This window comes from Corythoichthys intestinalis, chromosome 2, assembly GCF_030265065.1.
Source record: "Corythoichthys intestinalis isolate RoL2023-P3 chromosome 2, ASM3026506v1, whole genome shotgun sequence".
Taxonomy (NCBI): domain Eukaryota; kingdom Metazoa; phylum Chordata; class Actinopteri; order Syngnathiformes; family Syngnathidae; genus Corythoichthys; species Corythoichthys intestinalis.
The window spans coordinates 44,963,815-44,974,159 of record NC_080396.1 but is presented as its reverse complement, the minus strand read 5'-3'; the positions used below and the strand labels follow the sequence as shown (position 1 = coordinate 44,974,159).

The 10,345-nt window shown below is 37.7% G+C and overlaps 1 long non-coding RNA gene across 1 annotated transcript; it reads left to right on the top strand.

Annotated features, from left to right (window-relative positions):
* The first annotated feature begins 2,262 nt into the window (after positions 1 to 2,262).
* On the top strand, positions 2,263 to 2,852 carry LOC130930961 (uncharacterized). The gene is made up of 3 exons (XR_009067143.1): positions 2,263 to 2,319; positions 2,411 to 2,547; positions 2,632 to 2,852. It is a non-coding gene; the product is annotated as an uncharacterized LOC130930961 (long non-coding RNA).
* Positions 2,853 to 10,345: the final 7,493 nt, after the last annotated feature.

Here is a 10,345-nt window from a genome sequence, read left to right as displayed (position 1 = left end):
AACGGCGTTACTAACGGTGTTATTTTCTTCAGTAGTGAGTAATCTAATTAATTACTTTTCTCATCTTGGCAACGCCGTTACCGTTACTGAGGCGGGAAAGGTGTTGATTGACTGACGCGAGAAAAGTCTGGAAAAAGACGGACTCACAGAGACGAGAGAGCAGAGCAGGAGTGGGGAGGAGGCAAGGGAGTGTGACGCTGTTGCAAACACGATGCTACTATGCTAGGTGGCTCCAATAATACCTGACTGTAGCCGATAGCCTACAAACTACGGCCACATGATGCTTCGATAGATATCACATATACTAGATGCAAATGACAGACATGGCGGCATTAGCAACATATGTAATAAAGAACTAGATGCGTTAGTAAACAGCCGCCATCTTAAAGTAGTAGACTTCTCATGAACGCTCTGTTGTAGAGAACCTTCCAAACGAACCTAAGTCACTTTTTATCTAAAATGCTCCTAAATCGGCAAAATGTAACTTAAATCTATCTTTAAATGATGAAACAGTTTTAAAACTTACACATGTCGAAAATAGTTGGAAGGGAACTAATGCAATAACGGGAGCAATTTTAACAACTTTAACGGGTGAGTCACAACATTAAATGACTTCCACACATAGCAAAGGTTATTATCTAGTTATCGCAATATCCGCAGTACCTCTGTGTCTAGTTAAGTTTAGGGTAAAGAATTGGGCTAGGGCCAATTGTCCCAAAAACCCTTCAAGCTTCAGATTGTGTGGCCTGTTTTTTTAACATGAAAATTAGCACCAGTTACTTTGTTAAGTAACTAAGTACTCTTACATTCAGGTAACTGAGTTACTAACACAATTTTTGGGAGAATCTGTAACTGCAATTAATTACTTTTTTAAAGTAAGATTAACAACACTGCCCATAACATGGCCCAAACACAAAAAGGATTGTTTCAATTAAATAAAACCTTTTCAATAAAAAATTAAATGTTCAAATGCAAATTTTTCAATCCCAAATATTTTTTCACATTCAAAAAAAAATTTTTTTTTTTTTTTTTTTAATTGAAGTGATTTTTCTTTTTGAAAATAAATATTTTTTGAATATTTTTATTTTTTGATTGAATAATAAAGACAGAAACGTCCTAACCAAAATGTGGCCCAAACACAAATCAACATTTTGTCAGGCCGAGATGACAAGGCGGACTAGCTGCGGAGGTTCAGGCAAAAACTTTATTTTGAAAACAGAAGTTCTTCCGCTGACATGCGGGGATGAGAAAAAGTACAAACAAGAAGCGCTCCAATGGAGGAATGAGTCAGGATGACTAGAAACAAAATGAGGTTTCAAACACAAAGCACTCAAAAAGGGAGGAAAGGCAAAAACATAAAGCGCTCCAAAGGGAGGAAAAAGTCAAGCTGGCTAGGCTCAAGAAGGTTCTAACACAAAGCGCTCCAAACGGAGAATAATGTTCAGAATAACTATGATAGCTATGGCGAGCGGCTGACATGACTGACCTTAGATGAAAGACACTTCTGCACAAGTAGTGATGTGCTCCTTGGGTCGAATCCCTGAAGTGTGTGCCGAGTAATGTAGATGAGTGGTTCATGAACCGATGCGCGTGTTGACGACTTACGTGGTGACGTTTGTTGCCCCGCGAAGCGGGTGTACCACGTGACTGATTCGGGAAATGATTCGCAAGCAGGTGTACCAGGTGGCTGATTCAGGAAAGCATTTGCGAGCGGGTGTACCACGTGACTGATTCGGGAAATGATTCGCGAGCAGGTGTACCAGGTGGCTGATTCAGTAAAGCATTTGCGAGCGGGTGTACCACGTGACTGATTCGGGAAATGATTCGCGAGCAGGTGTACCAGGTGGCTGATTCAGTCAAGCATTTGCGAGCGGGTGTACCACGTGACTGATTCAGGATCTGATTCGCTTGGCTTGATTGGAGTTCGAAATAAAAGCGGCCAAGAAACGCTATGGATTCCCCTTCACTTTTCGTGTTTTCGGGTCCCTTATTGCACTATTTGGCATTCGATTCAACGAGCTTCATTTTTGCGATGGAACCAGCAGGAAAAAGGAGATTTTCCCCTGTTTGGGAGCACTTTGAGCTTATCTCACCTCAGAAGGTAATGCACTGCAATTAATTACTATTTAACAGATTCCAATAATGAAAGAAAGTGTGATGACACATAAAATTCACATTTTTCCTTTCCGAATACTTAGGTGAAGTGTCTGGTGTGTTCCAAGGTGCTTAGTTATAATAATAATAACACCTCAACAATGCTAAGGCACTATAGGGTCTTGCATGGGAACGAGGAGACCAACCAGGTTGAACCCGGCTCAGGTGGGTCATTTATATTCATAGTCCCACACTACACTGTGTGCATTTTTGTTTGTTTGTTTGTTTTATAACTCTGACATGTAATTTAATATAGCTGAGAAGGTTGACTTGGCTGAGCTGTTGGTTGATATGGTAATTGAGGATTCTCAGCCGTTTTCCTTGGTGGACGGCAGTGGATTCAAAAAGCTTATGAAAGCTTTAGCTCCTTCCTACGTTCTACCTACACGGCAGGTATGTATGTCACGACATGAAGCACTATATTATAGGATTAACCATTTCAATACTTTTCAATTCCATAAATCGTACTTTTTTTAGACTTTGAAAGCCATGGTGGAAAAAAGGTACAAGGAAACCAAAGATAAAACAAAAGCCATTGTGGCTAAAGCATCTGCATGTAGTTTGACATCAGATATGTGGACGTCCATCAATACTGATGCCTATCTAGCTGTGACATGTCATTTCATTGATGAAACCACATCCCTCCAATCAGTTGTACTGGGGGTGCAACATTTCCCTGAGGCACACACTGCAGCAAACATGGCTTTTATGAAAACCTCGCTAATGTCAGAGTGGGGTATCAGTGAAAAAGTGACATGTCTCGTGACTGATGGAGCAGCAAATATGGGAGCTTGTGCCAGAGAGTTTCATATGCATCACACTATTTGTGTGGCACATACGCTAAATCTTTTGGTGAAAAAAGCTCTTGACCAATGTCCTGAATTGTTCCACATCCGGGCAAACTGTCGAAAGATAGTTGGTTATTTTAAGAGCAGCACTACAGCAAAGGTAAGCTCCTTACTTGTCATATGTAACATATTTTATTTTTTGCTATTTATTAATTTGACACTTGATTTTAATGTAGGAGAGACTAACTCAGATGCAAGTTCAAATGGGCCTTCCGGTGCTTAAACTTCTTCAGGAGGTTGAAACAAGGTGGAACAGCACTTATCTCATGCTTCAGCGTATCTACACTTTGAGAGAGCCTGTCGGAGCAGCTTTGGCTGGTCTACGCACTGATCTGACACCATTGTCTGCTGAACAGTACAGAATTATTGCTGACTGTTTGACAGTATTGGAGCCATTTAACTATGCCACAATTGAGCTGTCTGAGGAGAAGAAAGTTTCGGGGTCAAAGGTAATTCCGCTGTTGTCCATGTTGCATCACTCCCTGGAGGAAGAAGAGATTCGACAGCTTCAAACTCCAGAGAGCACATCCATGGTTGAGTTTCTGCAAAGACAACTAAGAGAGAAGCTGAACCAACTCCAGTCTATGAGCATTATGTTTCTGGCTACTCTGCTTGACCCAAGGTTTTAAAAAGTAGGCTTCTTCAGTCCCAGTAAAGCAGCAGAGGCAGAAAAAAGGCTCACGATGGAATGCGCAGCTATCATGAGCCGCACAGCCTCATCTACTTCATCATCATTATCATCACCGTCGTCGTCATCATCAGAACCTTCCCATTCTGTTGGAGGTATTTAATATTTCCTAATTGTTCTAATATTAAATAATTACTAATATCTGTTTCTTTCCTAGGAAGCAAACTGTGGCATCATTTTGATGCCTCAGTCCATCAAGCAAGAACCACAAATGTCACGGCAAATGCAACAGTTGAGGTGCAAAAGTATCTGGGAGCACCAAACATCCCCAGAGTTGAAAGTCCCCTTCAGTACTGGGAATCACAGAAATATACACTTCCAACTTTATACAAACTTGCTGTATCCTATCTATGCACCCCTGCTTCATCAGTGCCATGTGAAAGAGTTTTTTCAAAAGCAGGTGAAATTCTCTGCAAAAAAAGAAACCGCCTGAATCCAAAAACTTTGGAAAAAATATTGTTTCTAAATAAAAATGAGTAAGCACATTTTGCCTCATTTCACATTTTCACTTGTTTCATATGCACATAGACAAAGTAACACACAATAATTCATGTTAAACTTAAAATATGTATTTTCTTTGTAATCAGAGCATGATTCATGCACCAAGCATGTTATACATTTTTCTGTCCACATGATGGCGTAGTCGAGGTAATCAATCCTTTTGAAGCCCCTAGGTGTGTGTGACGCATTTCCCTGCAGGGCTTCACTGCTTCATGGGGCTTCATTTTGCCATCACTATGCACAAGACAAGAGGAACTAGGGCATTATATACACACAAAGTAATGGGGAACAGGTGGAAACAATAGGTGATTAGCTGACAAGAGGAAGGGCAAGTACGCGACTATGAAGAGGGTGAAGCCTTCAAAATAAAACAGGAAGCGACGTGGCATGACACATTTCTCCAACCCAAAAAGTTGCTACAATCCAAAAAAAAAATCTAAGAAAAATAGCTTTCACATGCATTTGTTTTGAGTTTCAAATTTATTTTTGCATTCAAAAACTTTGGATTTGGATTGAATAATAAAGACACAAATCTACCTCCATATGGTTCCGCCCAGGGGATACAGTTTTTGACTTGGGTAACTACATTGGCACGACACCGGCAGGCATACCATATTCAATGGTTGACGATTTTGGCGAAAAGTATTACCTAAGCAGCCTGGTTTAGAATTCCCCTAAAGAATTATGGGAAACAAAAAAAACGCTCATTGTCAACTTATTATTATAAATATTCTTGTAAGTTAATTTTATTGCTGACACTACATTTCGGGGTCATCAACATATTGTGCCTCCCCTGCCCCAAAAGTCAAACTCCGCCTATGATGAAGATGTTTAATAAATTCAAAAATGTACTACTATTCAACATTCGTGGAGTTTAAGGGGGGACCAGCCCCCTTCCTGGTGGCTGAAATGTGTCATTGCATTTAATTGACTTTCCTATATATGATTTTAAAATTAAGAGTTTTCCAGTAAAATGTTGTCTTTAAAAGGTGTAAAGCATGAAAACAAATAACAATAAATGAATGAAATGAACAAAAAAAGATATTTTTATAATGGGTCTAAATTATTTTTAGAACAGATCATGTGACTAGCACCTTAGACAGTCATTTGCTTCTCTTAGCCAAAACCACCCGAGGACTGAAGAGGCAAGATGGATATACGATATATTGTATCCCCTGGCTGCGTTAGCGCGCACACACACACACACATTAGTTATGAGTTATATCGACTTGAACAATTAATTGAAGCCAGAAAAGAACCACAGTTATATATTTAGGTCATCAACGTTTATTAAACTGGAGAAACTCCATGCAGGACTTGAATTACAGTAATAAAGGGTAAAGGTTATCCTACGGGTAAAACAGTAAAACATTGCCTTTTTTTACGTTCAGTATGTAAGCAGTTTTTTTTGTTTGTTTGTTTGTTTTGATGGATGGGCCATGTTTTAAAACCTCGTAGACAACTACATTACCAAAACACGGAAATCAAGCAAATCAGTGCAGCACAGTGACTCCGGGGGTAACTTCATTGGCACGACACTGGCAGGCGTACCATATTCAATGGATGACGATCATGGCGAAAAGTATAGGTGTCCTAAGCAGCCTGATTTAGAATTCCCCTCAAGAATGATGGGAAACAAAAAAAGCTAATTTTCAACTTATTATTATAAATATTCTTATAAATTAAATTTTATTGCTGACGCTGCGTTTCGGGGTCATCAACATGTTGTGACCCCCTGCCCCAAAAGTCAAACTCTGCCTATGCCATTAATAGAGTAATTTGATGAAAACAAATTAAAAATAAGTGTCAACCTAAAATAGATTAAAAAAAACAGATGACGTTAACATTAATGATTTTTATAGTAATTTGTCTTAATAGGAAAACAGCATTATGTAGCAATCTAGAGTTCTTGAGTACATATTCAAATTGCGTTTTTTTATGTGCACTTTTGCCCAGGTCAGATGGGATAGGGTTTATAGGGATAGGGAACCTAATGAGCTCAAATTGACAGATTAATTGAGGACAACATGAAAAGATCCGGACCAGCAAATACCAACAATGAGGGCTACTATCTCTGTGTTACGGCAATGGCAATTCCATGCTTTGTAGATGTTATTTCTATCAGTTGGCTGCAGCTCTAGCTAATCTATTGTTGGATAGGGGAAATCTCATCACATCCCATTATGTGCTGTTAAAGAGCAGGATGTGTTGGCTGCATTTGGGGTTTCAAAACATGATGATGGAACTTTTTTTCCTCCACAACGCTGCCAATTTTACATTCTGCGTCAATTTAGCAGGGAATCCCATCTGTAATGTTCACTGGAAGCTACTAATTATCCCATTAATAGATTCCACCTTTTAATTGGAAAAATATCACCCAGGAGCACAAAGGGTAGAACCAGTTTCCACGCCTTGAGGAACGTGGAAAAATGATGCATTGGAAAATCTGAGGGACAGGTTTGGGCTTTGATATACAGTAATTTAATACACAGATGCTGGCATATCCCACTGAGTTCACAAGGCTTCAACATCGCTTTGCATTTTCAAACCTGTGCATTCAATCCACTCGCAGCACTTTTACAACACTTGTCTTTGCACTTAACGAGAAAAACGGAATCATAAAATGCCTTTGCTCATTAGAGGGTCGGGTAAAATTTAACAACTGGCACATGAAAAATGCATGTAATAATATTTCACCTTTAGCCCAAAAATCTAAAATTCAATACACTAAAGTGAATACATGAACATGCAAGTATCCACTGGGGTATCATGTGTGGCCCTGACTTATTTTAACCACAGTTGTGCCCTTGCGGTAGACACAAACGTGTAATTTAATTAAAGAATTTACTTTGAACTGCCAGCAAAATGCTGAAGACAGGCTAACAAATAGCATCAGTGTTGTGATGTTTTAGGCCTGTAAGCAACAGCTTCTTAAACACAATGAAGCAACACTTATAGAAACATAAAACAATAATATACAAAGGTATAGGTATCATCTGCAAGGAACACCTGACATTAACACTACCTTATCAGTTTTAAACAGTTTCACATTTATCTGAATGTCCTTTTTATACTTCCTGTGGTTTGTCAAGTCATTCACAGCACAAGGATCAGCACAATGTCCACTGAACTAAAATGAAATATGCGGCAAAAAAATATTTAACTTGTTACATTCTAATTATGTAATTAGTTTCTTTTCCAACAGTACAAGGATCAGAGCATGCTATATTTCTTATTGACCTTTTTTGTATCTTTTTTTTTTTGAGTCAACACATTTTTTTTTTTAATGGCAACTTGATATTGCAAAATTTCAGTTGTTTTCCAAACCCTAGATTTATCTTTTTGCCCAAAACCAAAAATCTCTGGATCAAAATTGAGATCTGGTCCCTCTATTAAAGTGAATTTGCAGTTCCGAAGAGGAACATTTTCTCTCACTTTAGAGCACCCCAAAGTTCACATATTTAATAGACAGAAAGTGATTTTGAAACTTTTATCATGAATTTCATGAATCACTTGTACATTTTAGCCTGGTGGTCAGTCAATTAAAAGAAATAGTTGTTTTGCTGTTTACAAAGTTCACATACTGTATTATTGATTTTAAGTTGCCTTTTGCTCCTAAAGTGGTGACGTAATTACATTCGTAACTCACCCATGTCACATTAACGCAGTAGTTAAGTTTTAATAGTGATATTATTATGATATAATAACAATAATACTTAAATGTGAAAATAATATTCCGGTGGACAGTAGCTGAAAACTTCTCTCGTAAACGCTTGACGTGTATTCTTATGCCACTGTAAAAACTAGCTCATTCCATGATGTTCGTAACCTCTTAATGTTTGAAGTTGGGACTGTTGTAAATTTAAGTATCCCGTGTTACATGTGGATGTTGATGCTGTGGGTTTTCCATTGTATCCAGCTATGATAATAAAATACAGTAAATGCTGTAAGCTTTGGTGTAATCCCACCAATTGGTGGGGGGTCCTTTATGCTCCAGATGTTTTTTCTCCTCAGTGTTTTCAGCGTATTGCTATTTAAGGAGAAGCACCAGTCATTGGAGTTTCCCCAGTAAAACCAGGAGGTTGGTTCTCTCCAAATGGTTTATAATCTTACTCACAATGTAATCATTACATCAGCAATTCTAAATTGATTTTTTAAGCAGGTGCTGATCATTGTACAACAAAGCATTAATATCTGATGTGCATTTTTGCTAATCTTCTGAACCGCTTATCCTCACAAGGGTTGCAGAACTGGTGGAGCCTACAACCTAATAATAAATAATGCTAAAATCATCTTAATTAGAGTCATGTGCTATCACATCTGATTTCAAGTTAGCATATGTACATCTGGGAATGGTCTGAAGCAGGCCCGGAGTGGCAAATCGGGCAGGTGGGACGAATCTCAGTGGGCCAGCCGGCCATCTGGGTTTTACACATTTTTAATACTATTATAATTTTTTGTTTGGTATTTATTCATGACAGTGAGTATTACTTACATGCTGTTACTGCTGGCCGTGTGGGCCGTCTTTAAAAATAAAAAAAGTTTTTTTTTTTTTTTCAGAAGCATCCTGACGTGTGCGGGCGAAAAAAAAAAACATTCAGCTCTCACTGCTATTCAGAGTCTGTTTTGAGCCAAATTAGCTACTAGTTCGGAGCTCAGATCATGGATAAAAAGAGCAAGAATGGAGCTGAAAAAATACGAATTACAAAGAGAAAAGCACTCGTAAAAGAAGCTGAAAAATGTGCAAAAATGTGCAAAAATAGCCATTTTTTTAATGCAACGATCTCGCGGCCTCAAGCGACAGAAGATTACTATAAAAGTGGTAAGAATGCAATTTACACTGTGTGATAAGACAACAACATGGAACTGTGGAAACCTTGGCGTGTAGCACCTCACAGGTGCAGAGCAGGCAGGTAGGATTCTCATGTTCAATGAGTGAATATTAGAATTAATATCATCAATTACGTGGCGTCTTTAAAGTGCCATCAAATTGACTTAAATTGATCAGAATGGTATGTAATATCCATATATATATATTAGGGCTGTCAAACGATTAAAATTTTTAATCTTAAAAATTAATTAGTCGTAATTAATCGCAATTAATCGCAATTCAAACCATCTATAAAATATGCCATAGTTTTCTGTAAATTATTGTTGGAATGGAAAGATAAGGCACAAAATGGATATATACATTCAACATACGGTACATAAGGACTGTATTTGTTTATTATAACAATAAATCAACAAGATGGCATTAACATTATTAACATTCTGTTAAAGCGATCCATTGATAGAAAGACTCGTAGTTCTTAAAAGAAAAATGTTAGTACAAGTTATAGAAATTTTATATTAAAACCCCTTGTTTTCGTTTTAATAAAATTTGTAAAATTTTCAATCAAAAAATAAACTAGTAGCCCGCCATTGTTGATGTCAATAATTACTTACACAATGCTCATGGGTGCTGAAGCCTACAAAATCAGTCGCACCCAAGCGCCAGCAGAGGGCGGCAAAACTCCATAGACACAACAAGTTAGCGTATCACTGTACTGTCATTTAAATCTGTCTGAGCGGGCCATCTGCGTTAATTGCGTCAAATATTTTAACGTGATTAATTTAAAAAATTAATTAACGCCCGTTAACGCGATAATTTTGACAGCCCTAATATTTATATACAGTATACTGTATATATACTGTATATACTGTATATGTGTATATATATATATATATATATATATATGTGTGTATATATATAACATAGATAAATATCTCTGTAACTGTAAGCATTTTACATCCATCTGTGTGTATAAGGGGAAAAGCTATATAAACGAAATGTGTTAATGCGTCCTGGAAGCTCACCTATACTTCTAGTTTGTAGCTCAAGTGAATTGTGTCGTCCACAGTACATTGTATTTGTATCCCGGCGTGTATTGTGCAGTCGTGTTGAATGCATGCATGTTTCTTTGTTACAGTGTCACACACTTAAACAAATTACTTCATATAAAAACAAGAAAAGACCAAGCCTTGTGTTTTATTGGAGAACGTTCATTGTTAGCTAGCTGTTGGGCAGTGCACAAGGAAACGCACTATTTTGGGCAGTCTTTTTGTATTTTTTTAAAAGCTAAACAGTAGCAAAATAAAATACAATGGCATTTCC